The sequence below is a fragment of the Plecotus auritus genome (genome assembly GCF_963455305.1).
Source record: "Plecotus auritus genome assembly, chromosome: 9".
NCBI lineage: Eukaryota > Metazoa > Chordata > Mammalia > Chiroptera > Vespertilionidae > Plecotus > Plecotus auritus.
The window spans coordinates 115,145,996-115,166,512 of record NC_137783.1 but is presented as its reverse complement, the minus strand read 5'-3'; the positions used below and the strand labels follow the sequence as shown (position 1 = coordinate 115,166,512).

At 42.1% G+C, this 20,517-nt stretch overlaps 1 protein-coding gene across 1 annotated transcript in view; it reads left to right on the top strand.

The window, feature by feature from the left end:
• The first annotated feature begins 3,462 nt into the window (after positions 1–3,462).
• The window catches only part of LOC308234751 (interferon-induced very large GTPase 1-like), a 30,398-nt gene continuing 13,343 nt past the window's right edge, over positions 3,463–20,517 (top strand). Inside the window, exons 1-2 of the mRNA XM_080643052.1 lie at positions 3,463–3,583; positions 3,863–3,999. The gene's annotated coding sequence lies outside the window, so the exon portion shown is untranslated. The remainder of the gene's footprint in view (positions 3,584–3,862; positions 4,000–20,517) is intronic.

Sequence of the window (20,517 nt, the reverse complement as noted above, 5' to 3'; positions counted from 1 at the left end):
TTCACTGCCTGCTCTATCTGCTTCTCCATTTACACTTTCTTTTTGTATCATGAGTTCTCTCAATCTTCTGATGTCGCTTCCAAATATGGTCAAGATTTTCTTGTTCAAAAAATAATTCTTGGGCTTTTTAAAAATGTTTTCAGAGAGCACCCATACGACTGTCAGCTGATTTCTCAACAGAAACTATGCAGGCCAGACAGGAGTGGCAAGAAATATTCAAAGTGATGAATAGCAAGAACCTACAACCAAGACTACTCTATCCAGCAAAGCTATTATTCAGAATGGAAGGTCAGATAAAGAGCTTCACAGATAAGAAAAAGCTAAAGGAGTTCATCACCACCAAACCAGTATTATATGAAATGCTGAAAGGTATTCTTTAAGAAGAGGAAGAAGAAAAAAGTAAAGAGAAAAATTATGAACAACAAATACATATCTATCAACAAGTGAACCTAAAAATCAAGTGAATTAAAAATCTGATGAACAGAATAAACTGGTGAATATAATAGAATCAGGGGCATAGAAAGGGAGTGGACTGATAATTCTCAGGGGGAAAGGGGTATGGGGGATGCAGGAAGAGACTGGACAAAAATCGTACACCTATGGATGAGGACAGTGTGGGGGGAGGTAAGGGCAAAGGGTGGGGTGGGAACTGGGTGGAGGGGAGCTATGGGGGAAAAAGGAGAAACAATTGTAATAATCTGAACAATAAAGATTTATTAAATTTAAAAAAAAAGAAAATTCATTAGGGCCCTGGCTAACTACCTAAGCTGGTTAGAGCATCGTCCCACTATGCCAAGGTTGGGTATACAAGAATCAGCCAATGAATTCATAAATAAGTGGAACAACAAGTCAAATCTCTCTCTCTCTCTCTCTCTCTCTCTCTCTCTCTCTCTCTCTCTCTCTCCCCTCCTTCTTTTTCTCCCTCCCTCCCTCCCTCCCTCCTTTTCTTCCTCTCTATCTATCATTGATATTGATAAATAAAAATTAAAAAGAAAAGGACATTTATTCTTTTTTTAAGATAGATTTTTATTGATTTCAGAGAGGAAGAGAGAGATAGAAACGTCAATAATGAGAATCATTGATTGGTTGCCTCCTGCACGCCCCCTACTGGAGATCGAGCCCACAACCAGGGCATGTGCCCTTGACCAGAATCAAACCTGGGACCCTTCATGCCTCAGGCCTAGACCCTATCCACTAAGCCAAATTGACTAGGGAAAGGACATTTATTCTTAGCAAACACTCCTGACAAAAACAAGCATTTCCCAGAATTGAGAAATGAAACCAAAAGTCTTTTGTCCATATTGGGCATTGTCCTTAGTAAGTGGAGGCATAGTGACAGACTGAACTCTTTTGAGAATCTGATTTTGAGGCTATAGGTAATTCATACAACGTTTACTATCTTATCATATACAGAAAATGTGTTCAAATGTGACAGATTCTGAGGTGGTTAAGGCTCAGACTCTATCATCTGTAGACTTCTGGTGTTACCAAAGGCGGGTTTGGCTGCCTGCTGTGATGAAAGCCAATACTCATGAAACAGGTGTTGGTAAGTTCAGGTGCTGGCCTCCTGAGAAGATGGTCGATTCCTGTCCGAAAAACGAGCTTCACATCTCTAGTTAAGCTGGTGGCTTTCATAAGGAGAGGGAAGGGAAGTGGGAGCATACAGGCAGTGTTCTTCCTGGTTATGGTAAAGGTCTTAATGTCAACATGTTGAATGGATCTGCATCAGCATAATTTCTGTCATCGGTCATCTCCTATCTGGACAGGAACAGAAACTGTTGGTCCCTGCAATGTACTAAAATAGAAGCTAAAATACAGATTGCTAGCAGAAATAATCTGCTTCCTCTTTTTTTCCAACAGACTTGCTAAATTGTTAGTTGGCATATTTAATTCAAGTTAGCACAATATTGTATAAATATTTTATGCTTTATATTATCTGATACAATAGTATATCAATAGACGAGATATAGACACTGATATAAGGCACAGCATAAGAGTGGGAAAATAAAGGCCCCAAGAACTGTAAGAAGGTGGCTCTCATATAGAAAATCTCAAAGATTTGAATTAAACAACTCATGGAATATTGCACTTGTAAACATTTCCCGTGGTGCCTCTTCTTTTGATAGATTTGAACTTCAAACCAATTATGTGCCTGGAAGAAAAATCTGAATTTGAATCATTATTTCAGGCTAAACATTTTATCCCCTTTAATGTTATGTGAGGTAGATAGTACTACTAGCAAAAATTCATCCCACTACTCAGCTGTTCTCATTATTTGGGTTGCACTTCCCATTCTCAAGACTTAAGTAAATATAGCTAGTAACTGTTGGATGCTGGGTTCAAATCTGTCCTGACTGGCATTTCAACTCTTGCCTATTAGAAAACACCAATGCCTCTAGGGAATATAATCTGTAATATTGTAATAACTACGTATGGTGCCAGGTGGGTACTTAAATTATCAGGGGGTATCATTTCCTAAATTATGTAATTGTCCAACCACAATTCTGTGTACCAGAAACTAAAATAAAATAGTATTTAATGTCAACTGTAACTGAAAACCAAAACTTAAAATAAAGAAAAAAAACACCAATGCTCCTATCTTAGGAAAAGTGTAAGAAAAGAGATGTGAGTAGGATTTCTGGAGGAACTGAAAAGAATGAGTATGAAGTTCACCTGAAGAATACCTGTGCATCAGATCATAAAAGCTTGAAATAAAAGAACATTAAGACAGGGGGCACTGGTCTGCAATCAGTGTTATAATGCATTGTATTCACAGAAACATGATAAAGCAAAATGCTTTACATGGGTGTAAGTTTGAGGACCAACTGTCAGAAATAACATTACTAGAAAACTCTAATATGAAGGATACAGAAAAGTAAAATTCTCTCTTTCTCTCAATAAACACAGAATATGCTCTTTAGATTTTTACACAACACATCTTTATGAGCTTAGTACACCTTTGAGTTGGATCATCCAAATCAGGTAATAAAATATTGGAAGATTTGTTCATTTTCAAACTAACCATCTCTGGAAAACAGAATTTCAAGACTTGAAACTAATTCTAGCATAAACATCCTTTACTGAAATAAAAACTAACAGATTTCATTAGCACTGGGAGCATGCTTCTCCCTTTGTCCTTAGGTTACATGAGAGTTAGAACAGCAAAGCTGAGGAAATCACTGATCTGCAAAATGTACCCATGTCTTCTCCCAAATTCTATCTCTATCCTGTTTGTGATGTGTGTTTTCAATCTTGTGTTCACCCTAACCCTCTTTGGCTCACACACACACACACACACACACACACACACACACACACACACACACAATTAATTAGTCTTCTAATTACAATAATTTTAAGTCAGCTGATTTTTTAGAAAGAAAAATAGCCATCAAAACCAAAAGTGAAACCACTTTTTTATATCCTTCCTGGTGTATAAATTCAGGCACCTCGACCACAGCCAGAGCCTAAGTCTTAGCTGGAGGTCAGAGTCAGCAGCTTACCAGGCTCTGTGAAGGAACCTCCTCTCCATGCAGGGCTCTCAGGAGTGATCTGAAGACAGGAGCTGACCTCAAGGAGACGGGTAAGTGAAGAAGGAGGAAAATGGGGAGACAAAGACAGACTCAAAGACTATAATAGAAACAAAAATTTATGGGAATAGCCATAGGGAACAGTCAGAGAAACAGCAGATTAAGATGTGCTAGGAACACTACATGAATCTGGCATAGTCATTGTTCCAAAAAACGTACTCCAAGTCTGGGTAAAAGAGAGTAAACTATTAAACAGGCAATGAAACAATTAGGCAATCTGTATTATCAAATAAAAATAATCTAGAGAAATCAAAATAAACTTTATTTTACAGGATTATTGCAGTAAGGGAAGGAGACTATTGCGATGTGGAAAACAACCCAGCCATAGAGCTGAAAGCATCTCACAGGCCACGAAGAAAGGAACTGTCTTCACGGGGAAGGAGCAACACGGTTCTGCTGGGAAGAACAGGTGTGGAGGGTGTGGTGTAAAAAGGGAATATTTCGCCCTGAGGTTTGCTGACTCTTAGGCAGGATCTATAAAGAAGGGTTGTTGACTGGATCAGCAGGAGGGTGGGTCATAGTTCAGGGGACTGGAGAAAGGAGGGAAACTGAGTTAAGGTTTACTTGCAGGCAGTTTATTGTGATTGATCAGTGGAGGCAAACAGCTCAGTTCATCTTTATTGAGACAAAAATAATGATTAAATGGTCTGTGTCTGGCCTCATTATAAGTGAAAAGGGACATGGGTGAGTCTTATCTCTAAGTCATATGGGGCAGGGTGCTTCTGTGCAGTAAGCCATGTGTTAGGAAAAATCCCCAAAGTCTAAATTCAGGTTTGATTCTGAAGAACTGACCTGTAGCCTTATTCGAATTCATTAGAGCTTTAATAGGAGAAACTTACATACACGGGCAAAGCAGCTGCTTGCTCCCAGTGGTCGCTGGCAGGGAATAAATCCACACCCTCCAAGGGCAGGGTCTCTTCTCTCTAGGGGTTAACAGTAAAAACATATGGTGGGCAGTCACATAGATCACCAGAAAGAACGATGCATTTCCACATTAACAGATAACAGCCACACTCTGCACCTTCATTAACCTCCTCCCTGGGGACATGACCTTTACCTTTGGGTGGCATTCCAGCTTTCTGGGTCGTCAGCAAACCTGAGGCTACAAAGATAAACAGAGACAGAAGGTTAAACAGAGAGTCCAACATGTTCCAGACCCTTTACTGCTGGAGACATATGACACCCCCCTCTTCCCTTCCAGTTTTGTTGACTGGTCTAATAATCAAACTGACATAAAACAGATTAACAGGAAAAACCCAAGTATACTTACATATTTACAGAAGCCCTCAAAACACATGAATACTCAAAGGCAGTCAGGCGATTGAGGCTCATACACCTTCCTGAGCTAAGGAGAAGGGTGTAGGGGTCTGGAGCTTCAAGCAGGACGATGTGAAGAGCAATTGTTTGGTGAAAAAATGTTTGCTGTGCCATGCAGATGAGTCTTTCTGATTTAAAAAATTTTTTTTTCACAAACTGATAAGAAGAGCAAATATTTGGTTAAAAAAATGTTTGCTGTACCAGGCAGATAAAGTCTTTTTTACATATAAAGTTATCTCTGGTGACAGCTCTCTTCCTGGTATGGACCCCCTGTGTAAAAGGCAAAAAAGTTTTTAAGAGAGAAGTTAAAAGCTTTTTGTGAGTCTGCTGGGTCTTAATTTCCTTCAGCTCAAAACAATTCACTTGCCAACTTGGCACATGTATTCTGTATTCCCTCAGTATACAGGATTAATACAACTCTGAGGTTGAGGAAAGATAGCAGAGTGTAGATTCTAAGAGAAGAAACTGAGCTAGAAAGTAGGAAGAGGAAAAAGAGTGGTTGTGGAAGGAACTGGGTTGTGGCCAGATTATGAAAGGTCTTGAAGGCCATGGCCAAGTAATGTGATGATATCCTAAACCAATGAAGAGTTTTCAAAATTTTGTAAACAAATGATTTAAATATGAGTTTCAAGATGCAATGTCCAAGATGGACCACAATAGGGAGAAAAATAACAGATTCAACAGCTTTTCATAAAAACAAGTCCAATAAATAGGGCAAACTAATCCCCAATTTTCAATAAGTATCCTACAGGAACTTATTTAGGGAAAGAAATAAAAACCGGATTCCATGATATAAAAGGTGCCTACATCACCATTTCCCCCATCAGAAGTGGATGGATCCTCCAAAATGGCTAGAGCCAGGAAGTTTGGATGAGTTTCTAATTCCATAAGCCATTCTACATCATTAATCCAAAATGTACAAAGAGCATCTCCAAATACAAAGGGAATAATAATGTTCCTTGACAGGGATGGGCTTGGATGGCCTGGACCAGGTCTGCCTCAGGCCAGCCTGTAGTGTGTGGGTTCTTGACTTCGTGTAGAAAAGATTTCACAACACGAGTCCAGGTGATTTTCAGAGTATGTTTATTAAAGCTTGGGACTGTGAAACACAGGAAGAACTACCTTCTTCGAGGTAGAAGAAGCAACAGGAGAGAGCCTAGGCAGTGCTCTCCTTTCGCTCCCTAGAAACATAGGAAAGAAGTGAGCCAAGGCGGGCTGCTCTTAGCTCACTGGGAAGTCAGAGAAAAGGGGGCCTTGGAGATAGGATCAGGGGGTTAGCCCAGGACAAGGTGCCACTGCCCTATGCTCTCCTGCTTGCAAGTCTCGTGGGGACCCTTAGAGTTTAGGGGGAAGGGGCATGGGCATGCTGTAGAGAAAACCCACAGTGAGTCTTTGTCCTGAGGACATTTTCTCTCTCCTTTTTTTTTTTTTTTTTTTGTCCAAGGGCAAGAATCTTAGGGGAGGGTTTCAGCAGATTATTCATCAGCTTCCAGGTGCATTCTTAATGTGCTGATGCATCGAAATGAAGGTATAGGGGAGTTTGGGTAATTCTTTGGTCTGCTTCACTGTTTTACTTTTATCTTGGGTCTGTCCGGCTTTAATGTTTTTTTAGTTTTGTTTTGTTTGTGTGTTTTTTTGTGTGTGTCTGTCTGTTTGTTTGTTTGTTTCCCTAACTTCGTGTGTCAAAATTTTTAAACTTTATTGTGATACTAGAGGCCCGGTGCACAAAACTTCACGCACTAGGGAGGGGGGGTGTCCCTCAGCCTGGACTGTGCCCTCTTACAGTCCGGGAGCCCTCAGGGGATGTCCTACTGATGGCTTAGGCCCAGTCCCCCCTAAGCTGCAATCTGGCCTCCCTCTGCAGGAGGCGACCAGGCCGATCAGGGGAAGGCGCCATCACCCTGCTGCTGCACAGCTGCCCCTGGCCCTCACAGCTGCGGCTTTGTAGGAAGGATGTCCAGCTGTCCAGTCTAATTAGCATATTATCCTATACTAGAGGCCCAGTGCACGAAATTCATGCTCGGGGGTGGTGTGTCCCTCAGCCCAGCCTGCACCCTCTCCAATCTGGGACCCCTCAAGGGATGTCCGACTGCCCATTTAAGCCCACTGGGATCGGGCTTAAACGGGCAGTCGGACATCCCTCTCACAATCCAGGACTGCTGGCTCCCAACTGCTCGCCTGCCTGCCTTCCTGATTGCCCCTAACCGCTTCTGCCTGCCAGCCTGATCACCCCCTAACCACTCCCCTGCCAGCCTGATTGATGCCTAACTGCTCCCCTGCCAGCCTGGTTTCCCCTAACTGCCCTCCCCTGCAGGCCTGGTAACCCCTAACTGTCCTCCCCTGCAGGCCTGGTCCCCCCCAACTGCCCTCCCCTGCAGGCCTGGTAACCCCTAACTGCCCTCCCCTGCAGGCCTGGTCCCCCCCAACTGCTCTCCCCTCAGGCCTGGGTCCCTCCCAACTGCCTTTCCCTGCAGGCCTGGTTGCCACCAACTTCCCTCCTCTGCTGCTTGGTCACCCCTAACTGCCATCCCTTGCAGGCTTGATTGCCCCCAACTGCCCTCCCTTGCAGGCCTGGTCCCTCCCAACTGCCCTCCCCTGCTGGCCTGATCGCCCACAACTGCCCTCCCTTGCAGGCCTGGTCCCTCCCAACTGCCCTCCCTTGCTGGCCATTTTGTGGTGGCCATCTTGTGTCCACATGGGGGCAGGATCTTTGACCAATGGGGGAGCCATCTTGTGTGTTGGAGTGATGGTCAATCTGCATATTACTCTTTTATTAGATAGGATAGAGGCCTGGTGCACAGGTGGGGACCAGCTGGTTTGCCCTGAAGGGTGTCCCGGATCAGGGTGGGGGTTCCCTTGGGGTATGGGGTGGCCTGGGCGAGGGGCCTGTGGTGGTTTGCAGGCCGGCCACGCCCCCTGGCGACCCAAGCAGAGGCCCTGGGATCTGGGGTTTATTTATCTTCTACAATTGAAACTTTGTAGCCTGTAACGGAGCCAAGCCTTCTGCTTGCTCCATGGAGGCAGCCATTTTTGGGGGGATTTATGTATCTTCTATAATTGAAACTTTGTAGTTTTAAGCGAGGCCTGGGCCGGCCAGGGTGTGCGGAAAGCTTGGCTTCCTCCATCACCAGGGGCAACCCCAGCCTCCTGCTCTCTCCAGCTCCGTGGCTGCGCCATTTCTGTTTGGACTTATGTATCTTCTATCATTGAAACTTTGTAGCCTTGAGTGGAGGCCTAGGCCAGCAAGGGCAGGCGGAAAGCCTGGCTTCCTCCATTGCCAGGGAAACCCAAGCCTCCCTCCTGCTCTCTGTGGCGGTAGCCATCTTGGTTGGGTTCATTTGCATATTTACTCCTGATTGGCTGGTGGGCATGGCTTTGTGGGCGTGGCTTTGTGGGTGTAGTGGAGTGATGCTTAATTTGCATATTACTCTTTTATTATATAGGATATACACTGATATTTTTGAGTGAAAAAGAGGTTCTGTAATAAACCAGAGACTGAAAGTATCCTCACAAGGTGATCTGATCATAAATTCCTACCTGGGCAGGTCATGGTGGGAAATCATGCCCCAGAACTATAATTTCTTTAGTAAAAGGCAAGCACTCTCCATTGTTCTTGTGCATCTAGGTTAACATACCTTTGAAATGCCAGAGTAGCCCTAGCCGATTTGGCTCAGTGGATAGAGCATCAGCCTGAAGACTAAAGGGTCCCCTGTTCAATTCCAGTCAAGGGCACATGCCTGGGTTGTGGGCTAGATCCCCAGTAGGGGGTGTGCAGGAGGCAGCCAATCAATGATTCTCTCTCATCATTGATGTTTCTACCTCTCTCTTCCTCTCTGAAAATCAATAAAATATATATTTAAAAAATAAATATGAGAGTAATCCTCTTTTTTCAGTCCCTTGGAAGCATAACCACTCTCAAGGGAGCACTGAGATATTCCTTTCCTGCATGTCATCAGTTTGGCTCAAATAAGCTCTTATAAAATTTTTCTACAAGTTTGGACATTTCTACATTGACATGTTGAAATTCTTCATTTCAGTTATTGTAATTTTTAAATTCAGATTTTGTTTGGTCCTCTTTTTTCTTCCTGAGTGATTCATGATTTTAATAAGCCAGAGTCCCTTTGACCTACTGCTTTACTATTTCTCAGAAGTAACCATTTCTCTTTCAGCTATTTTTTTCTGAAGATTAACATCATATTTCTAAAAAATATTCTTCTACTATCATTTCTTAATTAATCTATTTTTTGTTATTGACACTATTACAGATATGCCCCCTTTCCCCCCCCCCCCTTTGCCCACCTCCACCCATCCCCTGCCCCTCTCCACAGGTCTTCCTCACTTTATTGTCTGTGTCCATGGGCTATGCGTATATGCATATATGTTCTTTAGTGAATTTCTTCTAGTCATCCTCCCACCCGCCACCCCTCTCCCCGCTGAGGTCTGTCAGACTGTTCCATGTACCCATGCTTCTGGTCCTATTTTGTTTGTCAGTTTATTTTGTTCATAAGTGAGATCACGTGATATTTGTCTTTCTCTGACTGGCTTATTTTGCTTAGCATGATCATTTCTCGGTAGATCCATGCTGTCACAAAGGATATGAATTCCTCCTTTTTTACAGGCACCTAGTACTCCATTGCTTAAATGTACCACTACTTTTTTTTTTATCCACTCATTTACTGATGGGCACTTGGGCTGTTTCCAGGTCTTGGCTATTATAAACTGTATCTCTTTATTGATGGTCACTAATTTGGAGACATCATTTCCCTGGTGTCCTCCAACTCTCTGTCAGTGGTTTCCTTGAGCTCTCTGAGCATATTTAGGCCAGTTAATCTAAAGTCCTTGCCAAACAATTCCTGTAAATTGCTTCCTCATGGACAGTTTCTGTTATTTTTTTCCAGGAATGGGCCATATTTTTAGTGGGTTTTTTTTACATGCTTTTCATTTTCTTATGGAAAAATAAAGATTTTCAATAACTATAATATGGTAACTCTGGAAGTTATATTCTTCTTCATTCTCAAGGTTTGTTTTTCTTGGTTGCTGTGTGTGAGGTTATTTGTTTAGGGACTTTTCTACTTTTTTCTATAAAGACTATTTGTGGTCTCTTAAGTTCACATGTTGATAGAGATTTTTTTTTAATGCCTGTACCAACCCCCCCACCACCACCACCATCGCTCCCTTCGCCCCCACCCACCTCCCCTCCTGCCACACACACACACACACACACACACACACACACACACACTTTGATTGTCGGCTCAGTGTTCAGCATTCCTTCAATATTTAGTGGAGCCTTTTACAACTCTGCCTTAGCCGTCGCTTGCGCCTCAGGATTATTAGAGAGAAGAGTTTATGGTTCTAAGTACATATCCTGCCCTGAGTTTGCACAATACTGTCTAAATTACTATACACAGGGAGCGTTTTAATGTCCTACTTCCACACAAAATCTCTCTCCCCAGTTTTTCCTCCCAGGTTTCCAGCAAGTCTATTCTTTGTTTCAACCTTAATCTCTTCCCCAAGGTGGTAAGGGTTGTTCATTTCCCTTTCATTGTTTTCAAGAGATGCCCTCACTTGGCTGCTTTCTCCTAAGAAAGCTTTGTGTTGGGCAGAACAAAGCCAAAAGTGCCTTCTATCAGTCCTCAGACAGCCTCAATCATATCCAAATAGACAAACATAATTATTTGAGAACAAGATCTACTCTTCCCCCTTTTGAAGCAGGAACCAGGGTTTCATAATGGAAATGTGGGCTGATATCTTCAAGAACTCTAGAAGGAAAGGGCGGGGCACCAAGGGCAGGTAAAAATGCCACAACACTCCCCTACCACTTTTAAATTGCCTTTTTCTTCACTTGATAGACACTTGGCTGCTATACACCTTTGACAGTTTTGTAGAGTTTCAACGACGTTGAATCTGATAGGTTTTTTCTTGCTTGTTTGTAGTTGCAGTGGAAGGATGGGCCCTCAGAGCTATTTACTGTTTATATTTGCTGATGTGACTCTTAGATAGTTTATTTTTCATAATGGCTGTGCTTAGTAATTGCCTTACAAAATTCATGAAAATTTAGCAAATGGTTCTCATGAGCCAGTACAGACTGGTTCCAGCATACCACTGAATATATGGTAACTGAGGACATAACAGAGTTTGCCAAGATCTCTGAGCCTAGATTGGCTCTCCAGATGGTGGGTTTTTTCTATGATGAAGAAAATATTAGAAAATTGAAATTAATCATTCTTATAAGAGAATGATTCACCACAACCAAGTGGGATTTATCTCAGTTATGTAAAGATGGTTCAACATTTAAAAAGCAATGCAATATATCACAACAGACTAAGAAAATTCCTGTGTGTGTGTACATGCATGCATGCGTGTACGCACGTGTGCATGTGTGTAAAATCTTGGCTATTGTGAATAATGCTGCAATGAACATGGGAGTGCATACAACTCTTCAATATCCTGTTTTCACTTCCTAGGTTATATACCCAAAAGTAAAGTTGCTGGATCGTATGGTGGTTCCATTTTTAATTCTTTGGAGAGACCTCCACACTCTTTTCCATAGGAGCCCAATGAATTATATTGCCACCAGCATTACACAAGGGTTCCCTTTTCTCAACATCTTTGCCAGCACTTGTTCTCTCATCTTCTTAATAATAGCCATTCTGACAGGAATAAGGTGATACCTCACTGTGGTTACACTGGCATTTTCCTGATGAATAGTGATGTTCAGCATCTTTTCATGTACCTTCGGCCATTTGGATGTCTTCTTTGGAAAAATGTCTATTTAGTTTCTCTGCCCATTTTTTAATTAATTTTTTGGAGTTTCATATTTTTGTATTTTGTATATTAACCCCTTATGCAATATAAGTTTGCAAATCTTTTTCCATTCTGCATGTTACCCTATCTTTTTGTTTGTTTCTCTCACTGTGCAGAAACTTTTTAGTTTGCTGTGCTTCCACTTGATTTTTGCTTTTGTCACTTGTGTTTTGGAGTTATATCCAAAAAAAAATTTGTGACAAACAATGTCAAGGAGCTTCTTTTCCATGTTTACTTCTGTAAGTTTTACAGTATCAGGTCTTATGTTAAAAACGTATACCATTTAGAGTTCATTTTGTGAGTGGTGTAAAATAGGGGCCCAATTCATTTTTCTACATGTTGTTATCCAGTTTTCCAACACCATTTATTGAAGAGACAATCCTTTCTCTATTGAGTGTTCTTGACTCCTATGTATAATATTAGTTGACCACTTATGCACAACTTTAATTCTTGGCTCTCTGTGCTGTTTCATTGGTCTAGGTGTCTATTTTTATACCAATACCATACTGTTTTAATTACTATAGTTTTGTAGTATAGTTTGAAAGCAGGAATTGTAAAGCAGGCTTTGCTCTTCTTTCTCAGGATGGTTTAACCATTTGGGGTTTTTTATGAGGCCACACAAATTTTAAAGTTGTATTTTATATTTCTGTGAAAAAATGACATTGGATTTAGGATAAGGATTGTGTTTAATCTGTAGATGGTTTTGAGTGGTCTGGACATTTTAACAGTATTAATTCTTCTAATCCACAAGTATGAGATATCTTCCACTTGTTTGTGTCTTTTTCAGTTTCTTTCAGCAAAGCCGTGTAATTTTCATTTCATAGATCTTTTACTTCCCAGGTTACATCTGTTCCTAAGTATTGTTTTTGATGCTATTGTGAATGAAATAGTTTTCTTTATTTATTTTTCAGATGTTTCATTGTTAATATGTGAAAACACAACTGATTTCTGTATGCTGATTTTACATCCTGCAACTTTACTGAATTCATTAATTAGTTCCAATGGTTTTTTTGGTTAGTCTTTAGGAATTTTTAAGTATAAAAACATATTATCTGTAATAATAACAATTTTACTTCTTCATTTCCAATTTGGATGGCTTTTATTTCTTTATCTTGCTTAATTGCTCTAACTCAAACTTCCAGTACTGTGTTGAATAAGAGTGGTGAGAGGGCACCTTAGTCTTATTCCTGATTTTTTATTTTAAAAGCTTTCAATTTTCCACCACTGACTATGTTAGCTCTGATATTGTCATATATCACGTTTATTATGGTAAAGTGTGGTCCTTCAATACACGATTTGTTAAGAATTTTTGACATGAGAGAATATTGTTGTATGTGAAATGTTTTATTTGCATCTATTGTTATGATCATGTGATTTTTCTCTTTCATTCTATTAAGGTGATGCAGTATAAAATTCAGTTTTAAAAATTCAGTTTTCATGTACAGTTAACATACAATATTATACTAGCTGCAATTGCAATAACACACTGATGAGACACTTATATACATTTTAAAGTGTTCAAACAGCATACTGCCTATGTTTTCTTCTAGGCATTTTGTTTTCAGGTTTTGTATCCAAGTATTTAAACTGGCTTAAGTTTTTCCTATCTAATAGAGAGTAATATGCAAATTGACCGAACAGCAGAACGACCAGTCGCTATAACGCACACTGACCACCGGGGGAAAGATGCTCAATGTAGGAGCTGCCTCCGATGGTCAGTGCGCTCCCACAGAGGGAGTGCCACTCAGCCAGAAGCCAGGCTTACAGCTGGCGAGTGCAGTGGCAGTGGCGGGAGCCTCTCCTGCCTCCGCAGTAGTGCTAAGGATGTCTGACTGCCAGCTTAGCCATCAGTCGGACATCCCCTGAGGGCTCTTGGACTGCGAGAGGGTGCAGGCTGGGCTGAGGGACCTCCCCCCCTGCCCCGAGTGCGTGAATTTCATACACCTGGCCTCTAGTTTTTTATATGGTCTAAGAAAGTGGTCTAGTTTCACTTTTTTACATGTATCTGTCCAGTTTTTCCAACACCATTTAATGAAGAGACGGTATTTACACTGTATTCTTCCTTTCTTTGTAATAGGTTAGTTAAACAAAAGGGTGGATTTATTTCTGGGCTCTTCTTTGTTCCACTGACCTAGGTGTCTATGTTTATGCCAGTACCATGCTGTTTTTATTACTATGGCCTTAAAATAGTTTGATATCAGGTAGCATGATACCTCAAACTGTGTTCTTCTTTCTCAAGATTGCTGTGGCTATTCAGGGTCTTTTGTGTTTCCATATAAGTTTTATTGTTATGTGTTCTAGTTCTATAAAGGATGACACTGGCATTTTGATATGATTGCACTAAATCTCAATATTGCTTTGGGTAGAAGAGACATTTTAATGATGTTAAATTTTTCTATCCATGGACACATTATTGCCTTATTTATATCTTCTTTGATTTCTTCAGTGTGTTATAGTTTTATGGGTCTTTTATCTTCTCCGTTAAATTTATTCCTATGCATTTTATTTCTTTTGATGTAATTGTAAATGGATTGTTTTCTTAATTTCTCTTTCTGATAGTAAATTATTGGTGTATAAAAATGCAACCAATTTCTGAGAATTCATTGTGTATTATGCTACCTTACTGAATTCATTTATTAGTTCTAATAATTTTTTGGTGGTTTTTAGGGTTCTCTATGTACATAGGTGGGCAAAAGTAGGTAAAGAGGCATACAGGTTATAATTACAACTAGAGGCCAGGTGCACAAAATTCGTGCACAGGGACAGGGTGTCCTTCAGCCCAGCCTGCACCCACTCCAATCTGGGACATCCCTCTCACAATCCAGGACTGCTGGCTCCCAACCACTCGCCTGCCTGCCTGCCTGATTGCCCCTAACCACTTCTGCCTGCCAGCCTGATTGAAGCCTAACCACTCCCCTGCCAGCCTGATCAACGCCTAACTGCCCTCCCCTGCTTGCCTGGTCACCCCTAACTGCCCTCCCCTGCTGGCCTGGTCACCCCTAACTGCCCTCCCTTGCTGGCCTGGTCACCCCTAACTGTCCTCCCCTGCAGGCCTGGTCACCCCCAATTGCCCTCCCCTGCTGGCTTGGTTGCCCCCCAACTGCCCTTCCCTGCAGGCCTGGTCACCCCCAACTACCCTCCCCTGCTGGCCCAGTCACTCCTAACTGCCTTCCCCTGCAGGCCTTGTCCCCCCCAACTGCCCTCCCCTGATGGCCTGGTCACCCCTAACTGTCCTCTGAAGGCCTAGTCCCCCCCTACTGCCCTCCCTTGCAGGCCTGATAGCTCACAACTGCCCTTCCCTGTCGGCCATCTTGTGGTGGCCATTTTGTGTCCACATGGGTGCAACCATCTTTGACCACATGGGGGCAGCCATCTTGTGTGTTGGAGTGATGGTCAATTTGCATATTACCTCTTTATTATATGGGATAGCTTTATTAACTGAAAAAATGTCACAATGTGTTTCACATACTCCCAACTGTGAACCTACTTTTGTCATACCTGTACAGTATCATCATCTACAAATAATGACAATTTGACTTTTCCTTTTCAATTCAGATGCATTTATTTCTTTTTCTTATCTAGTTATTATTGCTAGGATTTCCAATACTATCCTATCTAATAAAAGAGTAATATGCAAATTGACCATCACTCCAAGACACAAGATGGCTGCCCCCATGTGAACACAAGATGGCTGACAGAAGATGGCCTGCAGGGGAGGGCAGTTGTGGGCAGTTAGGGGGACCAGGCCGGCAGAGGAGGACAGTTGGGGGAGACCAGGCCAGCAGGCGAGGGCAGTTGTGGGCAATCAGGCCAGCAGGGAGTGCAGTTAGGGGTGACTGGGCCAGCAAGGGAGGGCAGTTAGGGGAAATCGGGCCGGCCGGGGAGCAGTTAGGCGTCGATCAGGCTGACAGGGGAGTGGTTAGGGGGTGATCAGGCTGGCAGGCAGAAGCAGTTAGGGGCAATCAGGAAGGCAGGCAGGCGAGCAGTTGGGAGCCAGCAGTCCTGGACTTCCCTCAAGGGGTCCCAGATTGGAGAGGGTGCAGGCTGGGCTGAGAAACACCCCCTCACCCCATGCATGAATTTCGTGCACTCGGCCTCTAGTCTATATATATGAAAGCCTAAGCGACCGTTACGACCAAATGACCAGAAGGACCAGAACGACCGGTCGCTATGATGCGCACTGACCACCAGGGGACATACACTCAACACAGGAGCTTCCCCTGGGGGTCAGTGCGCTCCCACAACCAGCCTCCTCCAGCTGGCCAACCTCCACGGTCCCTCCCCCATGGCCAGCAGACACCAATCACCCAATAGGGGCCGGGCCTCAGGCTGGACAGGGACCCGGGGGTTGGTGGTGGTGGACACGGCCCCTTTACCAGGGGGGCCGAGGGCCAGCTCCCTCCTCAGGGCAGTGGCCTACCTCCCGCAGTCCCTCCCCGCATCAGGCAGGCCCCAGTGGCAACGTGGTGGCGAGGCAAGGAGGAGGGTGAGAGGCGGAAAACTGCAATGGCGGCGTTGGCATCTGGTGTCCATCCCTTCTGTTACTGTCCTGGCAACCCGTCACCTCCTCTCCCGACCCCACACGGGCCTTCTGGAACCGGGGGTGGGTGGCGGCAGATACGGCCCCTTTCCCAGAGGGGCTGAGGGCTGGCTCCTCCTGGAGCCAGTGGCCAACCTCCTGTGGTCCTTTCCCCCACTCTCTCCCCCTGGTTGGCAGGCCCCGATCAGCCCAGCACCAATTGGCCTGGCTCTGATCACCGGCCAGGTCTGGGGACCCCACCCGTGCATACATCTTATGCAACAGGCCTCTAGTGTTGAATACAAATAGTGGAAATGGACATCCTTGTCTTGTTTGTGATTTTAAAGGAAAACGTTTAGCTTTTCACTGTTGAGTATGATATTAGCTGTGGGTTTGTCAGACATGGCCTTTATTATGTGGAGGTATGTTCCCTTTAGCCCCACTTTCTTCAGAGTATTTACCATAAAGTGATGATGGATTTTGTCAAATGCTTTTTTAAAATCTATTTATGTGCTCAGGTAATTTTTTATTCTTTATTTTGTTTATGTGGTACATCATGTTAATTGCTTTGCAAATATTGAACCAACACTGCATTCCAGGAACAAATGCCATTTGACCATGGTATCTGATCTTTTAATGTATTAGTGAATTCAGTTTCCTGATATGTTGAGGATTTTTGCATCTATTTTCATCATGGATACCAGCCTATAATTTATTTTTTTCTAGTGTCTGATTTTAGTATCCAGGTTATGCTGGCCTTGTAAAACAAGTTTGGGAGCCTTCCCTCCTCTGCAATTTTACAAAAACTTTTAGAAGAATGGGTATTTATTCCTCATACAAATTTATGAAGCCATCTGGTATAGAACTTTCCTTTGTTGGAAATTTTTTGATTACCATTTTTATTTCCTTATAGTGATCAGTTCATTCAAATTTTTTTTTAAATATATTTTTATTGATTTTTTACAGAGAGGAAGGGAGAGGGATAGAGAGCTAGAAACATCGATGAGAGAGAAACATTGGTCAGCTGCCTCCTGCACACCTCCTACTGGGGATGTGCCCGCAACCAAGGTACATGCCCTTGACCGGAGTCGAACCCAGGACCCTTCAGTCCGCAGGCCGATGCTCTATCCACTGAGCCAAACTGGTTTCGGCAGTTCATTCAAATTTTACATTTCTTACAAATTGAGTCTTGAAAGATTGTATGTTTCTAGGAATGTATGTTTCTTCCAGGTTGTCTCATTTGTTGACATATAGTTGTTTGTTTTATTTTCATATGATTCTTTGTATTTCTCTGGTGTCAATTGTCACCTCTCCACTTTCATTACTGATTTTATGTATTTGGGCCCCCACCCTCTCTCTCTCTTTTTTTAATGAGTCTGGCTAACATTTTATCTATTTTGCTTATCTTTTCAGAGAACCAGCTTTGGTTTCGTTACTCTTTTCTACTTTTTTAGACTATTTCATTTATTTCTGCTCTGATCTTTATTATTTCCTTCCTTATGCTCACTTTAGGCTTTGTGTTCTTTTCCTAGTCTCTTTTTTTGTTTGTTTGTTTGTTAATCCTCAACCGAGAATATTTTTCCATTGATCTTTTAGAGAGAGTGCAAGCCAGAATGAAAGACAAAGAGAAACATCCATGTGAGAGAATCACATCAATTGGTTGCCTCCTGCATGCACCCCACCAGGGCCCAGGTCAGGGAGGAGCCTGCAACCAGGGTACATGCCCTTGACCAGAATCGAAACCAGCCAGCGCTTTATCCACTGAGACAAACTGGCTAGGGCTCTAGTTTTTTAATCTGTAAGGTTAGATTATTTCTTTTGATATTTTTTTTGTTTCTTGTCCCACAGATTTTGTTTTGATGTGTTTTAATTTTCATTTGTCTCAAGGTATCTTTTTATTTCTTCTTTGATCTCATTGCTAACTCATTCATTGTTTAATAGCATGTTCCCTAGCCTCCACGTGTTAGTGTGTTTTTCAGTTTTCTTCTTGTAATGAATTCTGGTTTCATATCAGTATGGTTAGAGAAGATGCTTGATATGATTTCAATATTATTAAATGTATTGAAATTTGTTTCATGGCCAAACATGAGCTCTATCCTGGAAAATATTCCATGTGCACTTAAAAAGAACGTATATTGTGCTGCTTTGGGGTGAAATTTCCTAAAAATATCAATTAAGTCCATCTAGTGTAATGTGTCAGTTAAGGGCACTGTTTCCTTGTTGATTTTCTGTATGGGATGGTCTATTTATTGATGTCAGAGGAGTGTCAAAGTCTCCTACTATTAATGTCTTACTGTCAATCTCTCCCTTAATGTCCATCAATATTTGCTTTATATTATTTAGGTGTTCCTATGTTGGATGTGTAGATATTTACAACACTTATATACTGTTATTGTATTGATTTATTTATCATTATAAAATGTCCTTGTTTCTTGTTAACACATTTATTTTGAAATCTATTTTGTCATACATAGGCATTGCTACCACAGCTTTTTTTTTTTTCATTTCCATTTTCATGACATAACTTCTTCCATATCTTTACTTTCAGTTTGTGTGTCTCTCAATCTGAAGTGTGTCTCTTATAAGAAGTATATATATGGGTCCTGTATAGGACCCCTCAGGGGATGTCCAACTGCTGGTTTAGGCCCAATCTTGCCTGCCTTATCACCCCTAACTGCCCCCCCTGCTGGCCTGGTCACCCCCAACTGCCCCCCATGGGCCTGGTTGTTCCACGCAGCCTGCTGTTCGGTCGTTAGGTCGCCCCTCACTTACCCCCCTGCCAGCCTGGTCGCCCCATGCAGCCTGCTATTCGGTCATTTGGTCACCCCTCACTAACCCCCTTGCTGGCCTAGTCACCCCACGCAACCTGTTCGGTCATCTGTTTGGTTGTGAAGGTTGCTTAGGCTTTTACATGTATAGATTATTGATAGGTATGTTATCATCATTTTATTAATTGTTTTCTGATTGTTTCTGTACTTTTTATATGTTTGTTGGTTGCTTAAGTTCAAACATATTCCCTCCTTATTCTTGTGCTGTCTTCTCTTGTATGTCAGTGACTTTTTATAATATTATGTTTAGATTTCTTTATTATTTTGTATATCTCATGGATTTTTGGTTTGTGATTACCATGTGCTTTGTGTATATGTTTATAGAAGTCTAATTTTAATTGATGGTTACTTAAGTTCAAACATATTCTAAAATCATTACTATTTTTACTCACCCCTCTACTTTTAAGTTCCTGTCATTCATTACTTTTCACTTTTTTGTGTATGTATTACACGTAATTTATTGTTGTAATTACACATGATCTTTCTACTTTTTTCTTTAAACCTTTGTACTAGCTTTATAGTTGGTTGGTCTAGTGTTTTTACTGTTTGCCCTTGTCAGTGAGCATTTTATTTTCTTCCCATATTTTCTTACTCGCTTTTTATTTTTTTATCTTTTCTTCCCAGAGAAGACCCTTTAACGTTTTTTGTAATACTGGTTTGGTGCTGATAAATTCTTTTAGCATTTTTATGTCTGGGAAACTATTTCTCCTTTCATTTTAAACAATGACCTAGCTGGGCAGAGTAGTCTGGTTGTAGATCATTGCTTCTCATCACTTTGAATATTTTGAGCCAATCCCTTCTGGCCTGAAATGATTCTGTTGAGAAATCAGCTGACAGTGTTATGGGAGCTCCCTGGTAGGTAACTAATTGTCTTTCTCTTGAAGCCTTTAAGATTCTCTATTTGTATTTAACCTTTGGCATTTTAATTATGATGTGTCTTGGTTCTGGGACCTCTTGAGAGTGACTCTGATGTAGATCAATGTCAGGCACTGCTTGTGAACAAGCCTATGCTACCTGTTTCTAGATATAAAGGGACCCACAACTTGTCCTTTAAGCCTGGGTGCATGTGCGAGTGGCCAAGCTGTGTCCTAAAGCTGGCTTCCACCAGCATTAGACATAGGATCAGGTCAACAAAAGGTCCAAGGCACCCCGAGATCCTCCTCTCCCTTCCAATATGCTGTCAGGCTCAGTGACCAAAAGAGCTTCTGGCAATACGTAAGTTGAGTGAGGTAGGTTCTCAGTAAGTAACCAGGTAGGGGCGAGTGATGTTCAAGAGGTTGATACAGATTCAAACTCAGTGCCTATGCTGGTGCCACTCAGCAAGTTTCAGGGTACATCAAAGCCTGAGGTACCTGCCAGGGGTCAGTGGACCTTTGTGGTGGAACAGGGTCTCAGGAAGTCCTCAGGGTGAGGCTAGTATAGATCATCAGACTAAAACAGACCAAGATTTGGCCAT